Source organism: Marmota flaviventris, unplaced genomic scaffold (assembly GCF_047511675.1).
Source record: "Marmota flaviventris isolate mMarFla1 unplaced genomic scaffold, mMarFla1.hap1 Scaffold_55, whole genome shotgun sequence".
NCBI lineage: Eukaryota > Metazoa > Chordata > Mammalia > Rodentia > Sciuridae > Marmota > Marmota flaviventris.
The window spans coordinates 1,202,172-1,218,706 of record NW_027288355.1 but is presented as its reverse complement, the minus strand read 5'-3'; the positions used below and the strand labels follow the sequence as shown (position 1 = coordinate 1,218,706).

At 36.5% G+C, this 16,535-nt stretch overlaps 1 long non-coding RNA gene across 1 annotated transcript; it reads left to right on the top strand.

Moving 5' to 3' along the window:
- Positions 1-3,100: 3,100 nt before the first annotated feature.
- LOC139704385 (uncharacterized) lies at positions 3,101-15,782 on the top strand. The gene is made up of 2 exons (XR_011706310.1): positions 3,101-3,387; positions 14,812-15,782. It is a non-coding gene; the product is annotated as an uncharacterized lncRNA (long non-coding RNA).
- The last annotated feature ends 753 nt before the right edge of the window (positions 15,783-16,535 follow it).

The following is a 16,535-nucleotide window of genomic DNA, read 5'->3' as shown; positions in this document are numbered from 1 at the left end:
CAAATATCTCAGTCCTGCCTCTAGACATTATGGAAAATATAATTTTTTTTAAATAACAAAAAAGAATTCGTTGAATGAATACTAATGATTTTAGTGGAGGAAAAAATGATTTGTTGAGACACATAAGGAAAATTGACAATATTAAAATCATATTTAGGATAGAATACAAAGAAATCATAATTAATAAAAGAATAAGTGCAAATCATCCAGAAAGATTTTTAAAAATTTGAAAATGCCTTTCCCCCATAAGCCTGCAGAACCATCATTGGATGATGATAGCAGCATAAAATATTTTAGGTTCTAAGGTGGAGACTAAAGAAAAAGAAAAATGTTGATGGCTTCAGAAGTTCTTTTTCTCCTTATAAGTTTTTTTCTTAATTTTTATTACTTTTAATTTGGTGGAGAGATACTGAAAAACTTCCATGGCCCAGGGAGAATTGCCCCACCTCTCCACCTCCTATGCCCTCCACCCATATTTCTTTTTTTTTTTTTTCTCAATCCACCTTTGTCCCCTCCTCCGCCCTGTCCTTTCCCCAGTGACAGGACTTGGCAGCGGTCACTGTTGGGGAGGAGGAGGGAGGGACGGCCTTGCTCCTGAGCCCCCTCCTCTGCTCCAGAGCTGGTGCGGTCCAACTCTCTCATGCTGAGATGAGGAGGAGGAGGGGGAGGGTGGAGCAGGGAGAGGAGGAAGAGAAGGAGGGGAGGAGGAGGAGAAGGAGGAAGAAGAGTGGAGGAGGAGGAGGAGGGGGAGGAGTGGAGCAGGAGGAGTTGCTAACAGGAGGAGTTATAACAAGGGAACTTGGCGGAGGCAGCCTCAGCTACAGCTTTGGCAGCGAAGGTCAGCGCCCTGGGCAGCAGGCACCTGAAGGACCAATGACTGGAGCCAGTCACCGGGCCTTCCCCAGGGGCTGCGAAGGCCGGTGGGAGGTAGGCGGGGGCTCCGGGTCCCCACCCCGGGCTGTGAGTGCCCACACGGAGCCCCGAGGAGATGAGCGCCCCCAAGAGGGCTGTTTCTGGGTGCGGGCACCGCTGCCCGAGTGTGCGGAAAAGGGGAGCTGCATCCCAGAGGCGCCATGGAGCTGGGGAGTTGGGGTTTGGGGTGGGGAGGGCGGGAAGCGCGGGGGAGAAGCGGAGTCGCGGGAGAGAAAGGAGGCCTCCAGCGCCTCGGGAGAACTCCGGAGACGAGTCCCAGAGTGCTAGGCTGGGGGAGGCTGCAGCCCCCGGTGCAGGCCAGAGGTGAGCGCCGAGGCGGGGGGCGGGGGGCGGTGGGGCGCAGGCGCGGCCCCCACTGGAGAAGCGAGCGCCTGCCGCCCAGACTGGTGCGGTGTTGGAGACAGCCTAGGCTCCAGCTCTCCCCAGGGCAGCCAGGGGAGGCAGGACTCGGGAAGTGCTAGGGGTGTGTGAAGGTGAAGCGGAGTGTCAGAGGCAACCCCCGGCTGAGCCTCTAGGAGGAGAAGGAGGAGGAGGGGAGCCCCGCCCCGCAGGCGGCCGCCCTTGTCCGCGCCGGGGGCAGAGACAGGGGCGCCGCACTACAGGGCCTGACAGGAAGGAGCTGCAGCGGGCAGGGCGGCGGAGGCTCTGGCAGAGCAGGCCAGTCCGTGGATGGGAGCCAGGCCAGCAGCGGTGGGGGCGGGAGCCTGGGGCGGGGAGCCAGAGCCGGGGCCTCAGAGGCGACAATCTGGCTCCCCCATGACTTAACTTTCTGGGTGGACATGTGTGCCAGAGGTGCGCTGGGGCCAGCCGGGGCAGGAGGAGTGCACCCATATTTCAGCTCAAAATTGTATTCATGGAGTTCTTGATGTCTAAAAAATTTTGCTTTATGAAAAGAACCAACTACTCTCAGCTTTTATTTATTGTAATTAAATTATTCCTTTGTACATGGAATAAAAAAAGAAATTATTAAATTTATTTGAAGACATCCGAATAACATTTGGTTATGCAGTCTGCCTATTTAATATGACTTGCAAAATTGAAAACTGCAGTGGAATTCAAAGTCAATAGAAAAATATCTAAACTTTTTTAAGGACATTCATCTCAAAATGTGGTTTAAAATTAGGCACTTCACCATCTGACACAGGAAGAGAAAGATAAGAAACCAAATAAAATACTAGCAAAGTCTGATAGAAACTCTCTTTCCAAAATTAGACTTATTAATCTTCACATGAGAGACTCCATTTTCTACAGAGGGCTTATTTTTTAATATACAAGACCCCCTCTCCTCCCCACTAAACTTAGAAAATTACACTGGTTTCTTGGGGCTTCTGCCCAAGTTTCTTCCTTATGAACCACTGATATTTCTGCAAACCTCCTCTAAATATTGTGAGAGATAGAAGTGGCTTTTTTATTTGGAAAAGTAGTTGTGATTTAGGATTATCAGTGAAACCCCTTGGGGCTTTATTGAATCATGTCAACAGCTGTCAGTAATAATATGTACTTTGCTGGCCACAACATAATGTATTGATATGTATAAAACAATGTTATAAACTGGAAAAAAATATGTTTTTTTATAATTTATATGCAGTCTTATGAATAATACAGAGATCTTTGTGAGCATTATGGTGCTGTAGATAATAAATTTACCCTGTTCTCTGGCCTGCAAAGAGAGTTGTAAAGCAGAATATATTGGTTCACCTTTGTGATAATAAGCAATTTTAGTATGTCAGTAGGTTCTAGCTACATTTACTTCTGAGGTCTTAAAGAATAGTGTGCTCTAAATGGTTCTTGGAGTGTTTATACTGGCTTTGACTCTCCTGGGTAATGTTTCAGTGAGTGATATGATCAGATAACAAGTGGAACTATTTCTCAAGTATTGATATTGTGATATCTCCTGTAGTTTTATTGGCTGGAGTAGCTGATTTTTTCTTAACTGGATCTGTAGTTCTTTGTATGTATTTTTAATATGATTTTTTAAAAGTGGTTTATAGACTTGTGTACATTTTCTAAGTGATATCACCCTTCTTTCTCAGTTATTTTTGCATGGATCAGGAATCAATATGTCCTTACTGTTCTTGTTTTATCTTCTTGACAAAATACAGACACCCTTATAGGAAATGTTTCTCTTGAAACTGAAATAGCGATCAATTCATCACCTCTTCATGTGTTCCAAATGGTAACAAGACATCTGCATTGGTAGCAAATCATAATTGATTATATAAATTTAATTTAGAGTAACATGTTTACATAAACTTTGTGAGAATAGCCAAGCTTTCTGTGTTTATTAATTTCTCCTACAATAACAGTAAGGGTGGTGATTTTTGCATAGGAAGAAAAACTCTGATATTCAATCATTCTTTTGGCTGATAACATACAACTGAATTTTTAACATGTTGTAATTTCCTCACAGGATAACAAAGAAGAAATAAATTTATAAGCAGCACTTTATTGAAGGTAATAGCTTTTCTACAAGGGGTGAAACATTTCATTTTGTTCTTATTTTCTTAAAACGGCATAGACTAATTCTGAGAAAGTATTTAAGCACTTTATTTATTTATATACATTTTTGGATGTTGATGGGTCTTATTTTGTTTATTTTGTTTATATGCAGTGCTTAGATGAAACCCTGTGCCTCAAACATGCTAAGCAAGTGTTATACCATTGAGTCACAATCCCAGCTCCAGGCACAAACACAGGTCTTTCAGGTCTTTCTTGATGTGTAGAATTTCTCACCCCTGCCTCTGCTGTCTTGATCTAAGTATCCATACATTTACTTCACACTGATACAGTGATTTGATGCACATACACAATACCATTTACTGCAAAAAAACAGCATGGTTTATAACTTAAATCAATTTTAAGCATTCAAGCTAATTAGAGTCATAAAGCTATAAGAATAGGGCCTTTTAATCCACTGGTATATTAACCTATTTAAGATGGTTGGGCTTTTTATACAAAAAATCCTGAAGCAGTCCTGAAGAATATTTGGATTGAAACAGGTGAAAAAAAAATGGTTGAGGCCCACTGCTCTTTTGTGTTTCACTAGTATTAATGCAGAGACCATTAGGAGCAGCACACTAGCTGAGCTGAATAAAGATGGCCAACTTAAAAGAAAATCCGAATTTATATAATACAGGACCTTTTAGATCACATCAGGTTGACTCCTTTGGAAAGCAACTGTGTAAGCTATGCAGCTCACAAGACATGACATGGATCATCCACATTCCACATGGCTTGTGAGGCCTCTGTTTGGCAGCAGAAGACCCTCAACACTGGCTCCCACAAAAGAGGATCCTGCAGTCCAATATTGGGATTAGAAAATTGTAGTAAACTATGGTGAAAGCAATTTTGAAGACAGATGCCTTCTGTTTGTTTCCAGAAAAAAGACAGTAAGGAAAATGAGTGAAAAAGTCCTTTTCCATGAACTTCTATTTGTTTTGCTTTATGAGCATACCCTATAGAAGAAAATAGAATTCTGACTGTGAGGGGAAATCTGGACCTTCAGTGATTGTTATAGAAGTATAGGAAATGTTGACACCAAGGGTATGCTATCAAATACTTAGCATAGGACTGCCTACTTCATTGAGAGAGGCTTTGTGGTAAATAGAAAATGCTGGTAAAATCTTTTCTTTTGGTTTCATGAAGCCTAGAGTTTTATTTGATGTTTGAGATCCATTGTGCTTTGAAATATAATCTTCTTAGCATCCCTGCCATAGGTTTATATGAAAGGTGATTTAGCGTACTGTGGTGGGCTAACATCCATTCCTTCTTTTCATGGGAAACATTTTGTACTAAAAAAATAAATAAATACTCTTTAATAGGGAATTTTATTCATCATTGAGTGGAGGCTTTCTTAAAATGCTTTTATTCAAACACACCTTTTTTGAGAGAGAGAGAGAGAGAGAGAGAGAGAGAGAGAGAGAGAGAGAGATTTTTTAATTTTTTTTTTTTAGTTTTTGGCGGACACAACATCTTTATTTGTATGTGGTGCTGAGGATCGAACCCAACGCCATGCGCATGCCAGGCGAGCATGCTACTGCTTGAGCCACATCCCCAGCCCCCTCAAACACACCTTTTATTTAAAATATAGAAATGACTGGCTTACAAAGCCAGTTATGTAAAAAAAATTCAGACACATTCAAATAAAGTAAACAGATCACTCATATTATATTTTCTACAAAAATATTTCATTTACCATTATATTTAGAAAAATATAAAAGAATCAAATTATTTCACATACATAGAAAAGTTAACCTTAGATAAAACATATATACATTTATACATAGTGTTCTAGAGTGCACATGCACATACATATTCTAAAATATATAGAAGATTTCATCGACTTGGAGGAAAATTCCAGGAAGTATCTAGTATTGATATTATTTAATAAACTTTCATGAATAAGTAATTACAAAATCGTGTCTAAACTTGTGAGTAATAGTTTCATATGTTATCTATATCCCAAGAAAATAGGTTTTCAGAGATTTATCAGAGGATAAATAATCTGTCATTCCTCACAGTCTTATCATGCATTCACTACTTTTCTTATTTTTAGCATGGATTCTCTAGTACATTAAGACTTCTTTCTTCATTTGTATATTTAGTTTTCCACTTCTACCTATTTTGTTTTACTTTCTTAATCACTCTTTGTATTCTGTCTTTCTGTATCTCACTCAAAGAATAAATTTAAATGAGACAATATATTATTTTTTAATAAATGAATATATTTTAGTTGCTTCAAAAGTATTTGCTTTTTTTCATAATATGTTACACTTATTCTTGAGTATTACAAACTCCACAATTGAATATATAAAACATTTCAACATATATAAACATGTTTTTTTTTTATTTTTGTATTTAAATATTTTATTTCCTCTGAATTTTCTCACAATCTTTTATAACATAATTTTTAGATTTTATTCTAATTTGTTATAAAATACAGTAGAATGCATTGTAATTCATATTACCCAAATAGAGTACAATATTTCATATCTCTTGTACACAACAGAGGCACACCATTCATGTCTTCATACATGTACTTAGGATAATGACATCCATCTCATTCCATCACTTTCCTATCCCCATGCTCCCTTTCTTTCCCTTCCTCCCCACTGCCTTATCTATAGTTTTTTTTTCTATTCCTCCCATGCTTCTCTCTCCTTTCCATTACATATCAGAAATTTTATGTGAGAGAAAACATTCCGCATTTGGTTTGGGGGGATTGGCTTACTCCACTCAGCATAATATTCTTCAGCTCCATCCATTTACTTGCATATGCCATGATTTCATTCTCTTTAATGATGAGCATTATCCTATTTTGTATAAAAAGAACATTTTCTTTATTAATTCATATACTGAAGGGCATCACAGCATACTACAAAAATGCAGCTACAACAATATTTATAGTAGCACAATTTAAAAAAATGATTTTAACTATCAGATTATAAATGCTTTTTCTAAAAATCTGATATAAAGGTATAAAAATGCTACATGGTTTCTGTTGAACATTGTGGATGTTGAAGGTGTTGAATATTTTCTTATATATTTATCATCAGACATACTATTATTTCTACTAATAAAATGTTTCTACAATTAAAATATTAAATGGAGAAGCCAATAAAGTAATAGCCTTGCCTCATAATGTATTAGGTGTAAGACTTTGTGAATATTATAGTATTTTTTAGGTGTAAAACCTTAGCTAGATTTCATTTGAACCTTAGCTTTTCTCACTTAGTAACTTTATAAACTATGATATATCACTTAACTCTGGGATTCTCAGTTTGCTTATCTGTCAATCATTAATAATTGCTCTCAGATTTTTCTGGAAAATTTGAACATGCCCAACATTGTTTTCTTTTTTAAAAATATTTATTTATTTATTTATTTATTTATTTGAGAGAGAGAGAGAGAGAGAGAGAGAGAGAGAGAGAGAGAGAGAGAAAGAATTTTAACGTTTATTTTTTAGTTTTTGGCGAACACAACATCTTTGTTTGTATGTGGTGCTGAGGATCGAACCCAGGCTGCACACACTCCAGGCGAGCGTGCTACCTCTTGAGCCACATCCCCAGCCCTGTTTTCTTTACTTACATGTTATAAAAGAATTTTTCAGAGTTCTCTAAAGTAAAGTAGCCCTGAAAAAAAGCAAGTGCTCTATACACTGTAGACATGCAGTGGTCATAACTTTTGAGATCAGAACTACATGAAGCTTGGTTTGTATACTCCATCAATTCAAATTTTGTAAACAAGGGACAAGACAATGTTTTTATACCATGAAGAAGACCTCATAGCAGGACAGGTACACACTGCAGTCACTTATCTCCATGAAGTCCCAATATCACATCCACTTATCACATCCACCACATTTGGAAAAAGACATCTCATTACATCAAAACTGGTATATGAGATGTAACCTCACTAAAAGTCTCACCAAGCACAAAAAAATTTGGACACCATGCATGGGAGGGAGGAAGCCAGGACCAGATCAAACAGAAACTGCTTGCATTAAGACCTGTAACCACCTTGGTGATGTAGCTGAACACAAAGAAAAATCAAAGCATGAGTATTGGGGTTTAGAGATAAGTGTGCAAAAGGCTTATTTGTTCTAAGGCAAGGAAGCAATGTAAACCATAATTGTAACTATACACTTATAAATCACAATTTTAAACAAAAGGACAGAAAAACAGGCAGAAGTACCGAATTAAAGAACAGGATAGAGTTTTTAACTCATAATAGAAGACTTGACAATCCTTACCAAAGGGGTGAATATGTCCAGAAATTTTTCTTTATGAAGGTAATTTGTGGAAGGAGTGAGTTTTTCGTTTCTGAAGAAAATTTTTGCAGAAATTATAGGTTAAGAGAAGGAATAGCAAAAGCACAAAAGTCACAGAAGGAAGCTAGAGTCTAGTAAGATGTTCAGTTATAGGGTTGGGGATATAACTCAGTTGGTAGAGTGCTGGCCTCACATTCACAAGGCCATGGGTTTAATCCCCAGTACCACCAAAAAAAAAGTTCAGTTACAAATTTTTATTGTGTTTATCATGATGTCATTTAGAATTATTATTAGTATTATTATTTAAATCAGGAATTGAACCCACAGGTGCTTAACTACTGACCCAAACCCCAGCTCTTTCTTTTCTTTTTTCTTTCTTTCTTTTTTTTTTTTTTTTTGAGACTTAATCTTGCAGAATTTCTGAGACTGGCTTTGAGCTTGCAATTCTCATGCCTTAGTCTCTAGAGCCAACCAAGATTATAGGCATTCGCCACCATGCCCAGCTTGGAATTTTTTTTAAGTTATTTTATTTTTATATATCAGGACTTCATCTGACAATGATTGTATTTTCTTTTGCTAATGTTTTGAATAGAATCTGTACCTTATACCACAAATAACCTAAAAACTCACTCTTTATGTAAATATGATATCATCTTGGCATGAGTGGAATGACTCTACAGTTCTTGAAGTGACTCCCCAAGTATTGTCAAGCATAATGTCAAATCTTTGATATTGTTCCATAAGAAATTTGGAAAAGAATGTGGCACATTAAATGTATATTCTAAAAAATTAAAAAGCCTTGAAAAATATGTTCCAGATGCTTGTGCTTTAATCCATTAGGAGTAATGTTTTAGACTGTATAGTTGAGAAAATAAATGTTGTTTAGAACCCCACATCTCAGTGATTTATTTAATCAATGTTTATTTCCCACTCTAAAAGGTCTAAAGTGAACAAAATCTAATGGTCAGGCAGGTCTACTGGGTGGCTTACATCTGAGATAGTTTTCAGAACTCTGGGGTTCCTGCATTTCATGGGTTTTATGAATCATTTTTCCTCTACAATTTGTTAGTATCACAAGAGTAGGTGTTTCCATCAAAAATATCCACCTTAGTCTCCCAGACTTTAGAAATCTTCACTTTGTGATGGTGTGCTGTGGGAGAGGCATTAGCTTTCAGAATAAGTTTCAGCCTTCAGCACACTTGTTTGTGCTACTTGCCATCTTGAAGGATTTTTCCAGCATAAAGTATGCTCAGACAGTTATTTTGTGTATGGAGAAAAACTTGAATTTTTATTTAACTTGCCTCTTGGCTGACTCATGTCTCTTAACCAGTGATGAATTTCTATTAATAATTTTACATGAATAATAAATGAAAAGGCATATTTAATAGGATAAAATTATAAGTAAAAATAGAATGAGCCATTATGCCTTCATTAAGATTGCCAAATGAGAAAGAAAATTAATGTATCTTAAATATTTGTATTTTAAAATTATTGTACTTAAAATATAGCAAATACGGTAATTTTAAAACTGTTTCTTTATCTTAATATATATGATTGAAACTTTATAACTTAAAGATTATTTTTTCAAACCTGAACTCAATGAATCACACCTCACCAGGTGCAAAACTCAAAAATGAAGGCAGAGAATTTGTATATTAACAACAAGATTAAAAAATTAAAAAAAAAATAGATGGCTATTATAAAACCTGGAAGATAATGTTGAAAAGATTCTTCAGAATGAAAACAGAAGATTGGACAAGGAGAATAAATTTTCCTAACATGATTCTAAAATGAGAGAAATGAGATATGGAAAAGGGGAGATAGAACATGAAAAAATAAAATTCCCTACTGCTGAGTGGGAATGTGAATCTTCAAAGAGTTTAAAGTCTTTCCACAAAGTAAAAAGTGATCATGAATAAAGGTGCCAAACCCACAGTTGTCCCTGAGTTACCACCAGTCTCCCTGTCTAAAGACACAGGAGAAGTTCTTTCAAGTTTTTTGAGATAAGGTTTAAAACTAAACATCCAAGCCACTCAACCTTTCTTTAAACTAGGAGCTAAACATAAAGACCATGGTGTCTACACAGACTTTATATCCTGTGATATTACTATCTCTGTGTTTTAAATAATTTCATCCGTTGCTTTATGAATTTTAAAAAATGACTATATTCTGTAATGGAGTCCTTTGTAAATTACCTGATAAATGTTGAATAAGAAAAAGTTATCTACCATAGCTAGAATATCAATTAGGACATGGTGAAAGGCATTAAAATTAATTAATCTAGAGAACTAGAAGTAAAAGTGTCCCAGAAATGAATGTAAATTTGCTAGTTTACATTTAACTTCTGGATTCTTACCATGTATCCATAAAAATATAAGATTTGAAGAAAAATATGTTTTAAGACAATATGTACTAGTCCTTTGTCTTGGCTAAGGGAAGTCAGACCTCTTAAGACCAACTCCATTCCTCTTTGATATAGCCCTAAATGCTGTGTGGTCCTGCACTGGCTTTGGCCTTGTTTTTCAGTTCCTACTGTTCTGTAGCACTTTTTGTTCTGACATTATTTAAATAGTGCTCTCATTCTGGGTGGTTCTACACATTCTGTATTATGAGCAACATGCACAGGGTAATCATTAATTATTGAAGAAATACTAAGAAAATTTACTTCTAAAAATAGATAAAGAGAGCTAATTATTTTCTTTAACTGTTTTGAGACCTAAATATAATTGCTTAAAAACTTGTTCTTCATTTTTTTTTTTTTTTTTTTTTTTTTGATGTCACAGTGGAAAGACGTGAGAGAGACACATGGACAGGCACAGGGGATGTATAATATTTTCTGAGGTTAAACCTTGTTGTGCACACCCATTTCTCAAGTATTTGCTTAGAATTCTGACTTTTTTTCTCTAATATATTAAATCATTAAGATTTGGTAAATTAGAATGCTTATTAGTTTTGACTTTACATCAAAATTGATTCTGATATTTTCTTGCCAAGAATTTATTTATTTCATGATCCTCAGATTTTTGAGGCTTACTTAATATTCTTATCATCTTTCTCTTCTGCTTGCATTACTCAGAGACAGAATTGCTGTACTCTTTCATATGTATTTCTTAAGAGTAAAAACTTCAGAGTATTTTTTTGGGTATCAAAAGTATTTTAAATTAATCTCATGGTAAAACAACTCTAAATACTCCTTTCTATGTTTTTACATATTCAAATTGAGGTTTTCTTCAGAGCATATTTTACTGAATATTTGTGTTTCACAATAACAGACTCAGAAATTTCAGTCACTAAAAGCCATTTATTTACTGATATATGTACAATTTGGATTTTTAATTTTGTGCAGCTACAATAATATTTGATAATAATATTTATGATGCTTTCATGAACAAAAGTATATTACAAAAATAGATGTATTTCACTATACCTTAATAGAAATGGACATGTACATTTATCATTATTTAAATGTTTATTTTCACCTCTGGGTATATTTTACCAATATTATTATAAAATAAATCATATAACATTTATTACTTTATGTTTATTTCTTTGTACCATATTTATTTATTATGTTATTGTTCTATACATATTTCTGGTTAACACATTCTTTTTTTAAGAGAGAGAATTTTAATATTTATTTTTTAGTTTTCGGTGGACACAACATCTTTGTTTGTATGTGGTACTGAGGATTGAACCCAGGCCGCACACATGCCAGGCAAGTGCGCTACTGCTTGAGCCACATCCCCAGCCCCAGGTCAATACATTCTTAAAAAGAAAATGCTATTTAATAACCATAGCAATGGTATATTAAAGAGCTTTTTAAACTACTCTTTTAATACATATTTTCTTTTATCTTTCTAAAACCTTCTAGAATGTGTAAATTTATAAATATACACAGTGAGAAACAAGAGATCCTATGGCAATAAGTAATATACCAAAGTGTCAAAACCTGATAAATTCAGTGCTAGAATTAACAGTTTTCCTGAATTGCAGGTCAATGATGTCTCTAATGCAGTTAGTAAGCAAAACATTAAAATAACTGTAATTGAAATGATTCAGCAAACTATTTGGCATGACTATATATGTCCTCAATTTTAATCAAATATATATTAGATTTATTTATAATATATAGGTTAATTTATTCCTTTATGATCATTATCTCTTTTTTGAGAAATGACCTCTAGTAAACAGCCTCATTTGGCCTCAGGATGTGTGTACAGTAAGAAAAAAAGTCTCAAGAGTTCTCTCTATTATATTCATAATATATTCATATATCCCCAAGGCCTTTCACATACTGGTCAGTCACACACAGCAAGCAATTTGAAAGTTCATGAAGTTTTGCAATATAACATTGTTATCCTTTCAAGCTATTTCTAAGAATTCTGTGTGCTTTATTGAAAACATCAAGGAAAATGAATATATCTTTTTAAACCTAGAACTTGAAATGACACTGGACTCAAGAGATCAAGTTTATGAAGACAGGAGTTATGTGTTATGGCTTCTGTTTATCTGCAGAAGAGCTGTCAAGGTGAAAGGGGTTGTGTGAGAATGGCCTTAGGCCTGAGCCTAAGCAACTCCTGTAATGCCAGATTCATGGGACCCCAATAGACCTCCAGGAGCTGAATCTGATGCAATCACAAAAGAGTGTTTATTGTAAGCTCAAGCCTGGACTCACAACCATTTCAGATACAGTGGTCCCAAAGAGTGAGTCTTGACCCTTAATTCAGTGAGGATTAATAGATTTTGGGGGACACTGTATGCATCATGACATCACACAGCCAATCATTCCACATCACAGAAAAGTCAAACAACAACTCTTAACATTGATTAGCACATTCATTGGCAGGAACAAGTTGTGTAAGGGTGATTGGTTAGTTCAAGTTGTGGATACATTTGAACTGATTGGTTTAGGCCATGAGAGGTTGCAAGAGTGTATATGATAAACTTGCCTAATCATTTTACCAATCAACAAAACTACTGGGAAGGTCACCTGGTGTTTCAGGTATTTTCTGTGTCTCATGCATTTTGTGGTAGCTAGGGGGTTGCTATGGGTCCTAACCTAGTGTAACTGAGTCAGGATCACTTGGCATGGAAGATCTCTCCAGTTATTCACAGACAAACAACTCGGCAGGGTGGGTATATGCCTAGGAGCACTCTGAGTTTTTCCATGGACAAGGGTAACTCCCCACTTTGGACAGGCTTTGCTCTGACGTAGAGGCTGGTTTCTCAAAAATGGAGTCACATCAGTTTCTCACTCCATTTAAAAAACTCAATTTTGAAACCTGAGGTCATTATTAGAGGTCATTTATCACCAGGCACACCCACAGAGCCCTCTAATATGGCCTCAGACAAATTACTTCCCCTCACCCTGATAAACTGAATAAAGCCTCTGGCAGGCTCTCCTCTCCTGATAAGAGTGAAAGGTGAGAATAGCAGGATGGAGACCACCAGACCAGATATTTCTGACCTCAGGGTAAATGAGAAATCTGGTGGCACCTGATAATTACAAGGTGTGGTAAAAAAAAAAATAATAATAATAGTATAAAACTAGAGTGAATAAACAGGGATTCAGCCAGCCTAAACAAGTATGTACTCCAGCTGGAGAGTCTTGATGAGGCTTACACTGACATCCCATCACTTTCCATCATTTTCCTATTCTCTGTGTGATCCTCACTGCTCTCAACTCTACCGCCTTGTTTGGACCTTTGTGAGAGCTGCAACTTCTCCCTATGACCCTCTCCTCAACTGGTCGTCCATCCCCCACCAGAAAAAGCCTGTTTTGGTTTGGGACCTGATCACTGCTGTCTGAGTGAGTGTGCATCTGCAGGACATAAAGCCTAAGGCTTGAGAGTTTTGAACTTAGCATTCAGAGGAAATGTCTGTCACTAGCCTGTCATGATTAAATCTGTTTTGCAATGTTCAGAATTAATCTAAAATTGTTTTCTGGGAATTAATTAATCTAGAATTGCTTGCTGTTATTTGATTATCTCCATTGCAGTGTCTATCACTAAGGATTGTTGTTTTCTTCATTAGGAACCTATAGAGTAAAGTTGTACTAAGAATTTAAGTGAATAAAGAATTGAAAGGGGCAGAAACACGTGGACATTCTTCATTTCTCCCCTTGACTGCATGTGTCACAAATTTGCTCCCTGGAAACATGTTGTTATTATTTTTAAACTATCAAATTAAAGAATTCTTATCACTAAAGATTATTTTTATCTTCAATTCTAAATATTGACTTTATTTTTGGCATTATCTCTGTCCCTTAACTGTTATTGTTACTGCTGTTTACTGGTAATGAGGTCTTGCTTTCCCAATGCTGAAGTATAACACCAGAGAAGCACATCAAGGCAAGTTTAGAATGGAAAGTTGAAGCTTTATTAAAGGACAGCAGAAAAGAATTCTCCCTGGAGGAAGAGGGGGACCCAATGAAGTGGTACCCCCTTTCTCCACAGAAAAATCCTCTTCACCATGGCTGATTTGGGGACTGTCAGCCAAAAAGTCTCTGCAAAAGAGTTCAATGTAGCTAATAGTAGAGCACCACTGATTTAAATCAGTAGACACACCCCCCCAAAAAAGCAAACCAAAACAATAACAGCAAAAACTTGTCTCTAACTTCTACTGTCGAAGGAGTACTTGATACTCGGTATTTGTTGATCTTTCTGGCCCCTCCTATGTATGCTAAATCTGTGTTTTGCTCTACTTTGTTTATATCTAATGAGTCTCATAAGCTACTTGCTTTTATGTTTAACTTCATCACTTCATTTTATTTGTGTCTCTTATTTTCTACTGCAGAATTGAATAATCTTAAATAATATGGCAAACACACATTACAAGAGATTATTATAGAATTAAGAGAGTTTGAAAAAAATGTTTGTTTTAGAAATGATGATGGAAGCTACTATGTAAAATTCATTTAGCTTATCTATCTTTGGAAATAGCCAAGGGGAAAACTTTTTTTGTTGGTGGTTTGTTTTTTCTAGGGATTTTACCTCTGAAAGAGAGGGCTTGGATCAAAGCAGATGTGGTAGAATTAAATTCTAAGTTGGTTTGTGCAAATGAAAAATTGGACCCAGGGTAAGTCCATTGATTTCTATTCATACCATCAGTGCGACAGGAACTGTGACCATCAGATGAGATGCAAGAAGTCAAGCGAGGGAGGAGGCAGGAAACCAAATGGACTTTCCAGAATTCCAGCTTCTACAACCACAAGAATATTCTTGGTGGAGTTCTGTCGGGCAGCTCAGTATCAAGACCTATGGTTCCTTAACGGAGGCCAATACCTGCCATAGAAGACGTTCCACCAGGGGGAGCCAATTTACCTAAATGAGTGAGCCATTTCATTTCGTAAATCACTGCTGGAAATTCACCTGTTTTTCTTGAAACCCAGCCACCTCTGAGAATTCTGTATTGAATGAATAAAATGAAACAAAGTAAGAAAGAAAGAAAGGAAGAACTGTTTCTCTTGGAGCAAAAGAAGACAGTAAGAATGAAAAGCAGTTACCAAGAAGTTTTGCTAATGTAGAGTCTTATAGGTGGATCCTCATTGTGGGATTCAAATGGGCTGTTTATGAGTATGCACATGTCTCAGTTTCACCCTAGACCTAGTCTGTTGAATTGATTCTGCCCTGCAAACAAGCTGCAAAAGGTGTTCTGCACACTGACATTCCATCACAGAGCTAAGGAATTATTTTAATAGCACAAAGAGAGAGAAGTTTTGTTTGCATTTGTACAAAATTAAAGCCCATTTTTGTAAATTTGACCTTTACCATTAGAACCATGAATGGGTGCAACTGAAGTGCAACAAATATTTCCCCATCATAATTTTTAAAAATGGGTTTCTCCAGGGGTGGTGGCACAGGCCTGTGATCCCAGCAACTTGGGAGGCTGTGGCAGGAAGGTCACAAGTTTGAGTCCAGCCTCAGCAACTTAACAAGGCTCTAAGAAATTTAATGAGACCCTGTCTCAAAAATACAAAATTATAAAAAGCTCTGGGGATGTGGCTCAGCAGTAAAGTTCCCCTGGGTTAAATCCATGGTACCAAAAAAAAAAAAAAAAAAAAAAAAAAAAAAAAGAATAAGTTAGCTATCATCACCTGATTGTGCCATAGAATACTAGAGTTTATTCCTCCCATCCAACTGTAATTTTGTACCCATTAACCAACTTGTTTCCCACTCCTCCCCTTCCCATTCTATTTATTATTATTATTATAATAATAATAATAATTATTATTATTATTATTATTATTATTATTATTATGTGTGTTTGTGTTTACTGGGCATTGAACTCAGGGTGCTTTACAATGGAGCTACATTCCCAGCCCTTTTTATTATTTATTTTGGGACAAGATCTCACCAAGTTGCAGAAAATCTCCCTAAATTGCTGAGGCTGGCTTTGAACTTGCCATCCTCCATCCTCTGCCTCCTGAGTCACAGATTACAAGCATGAGCCCACGTGCCCAGCTTGATTCCGTATCTTAAAATCTAATGATTTTTAAAAGGCCTAAAGTGACATTTCTAGATTGAGAGATTTACCTAAATGACAGTTTTAAGCTAAGATTCCTTCCTATCTCTTCAGCTCCCATTAGCTCTCCTACTATTTGATTCCTTGTGCAGGCTGCTAAACTCTTTGTGCTTTGGAATCTTCATATTGTGAAATGGGAAAAGTAACAGTGCACACCTATTCTTGCTTTCAAGAAGTTTAACAGTAGCCACGAAAATTATGGTCCCTGATCTGCAATTCTTGATTTTACATCTTGTGCTGTAGCCACTAAGAACACAACTCATCTCCATCAATGTCAGGAAATAGCTGGGAGAACTTTTTTTCTTAAAGA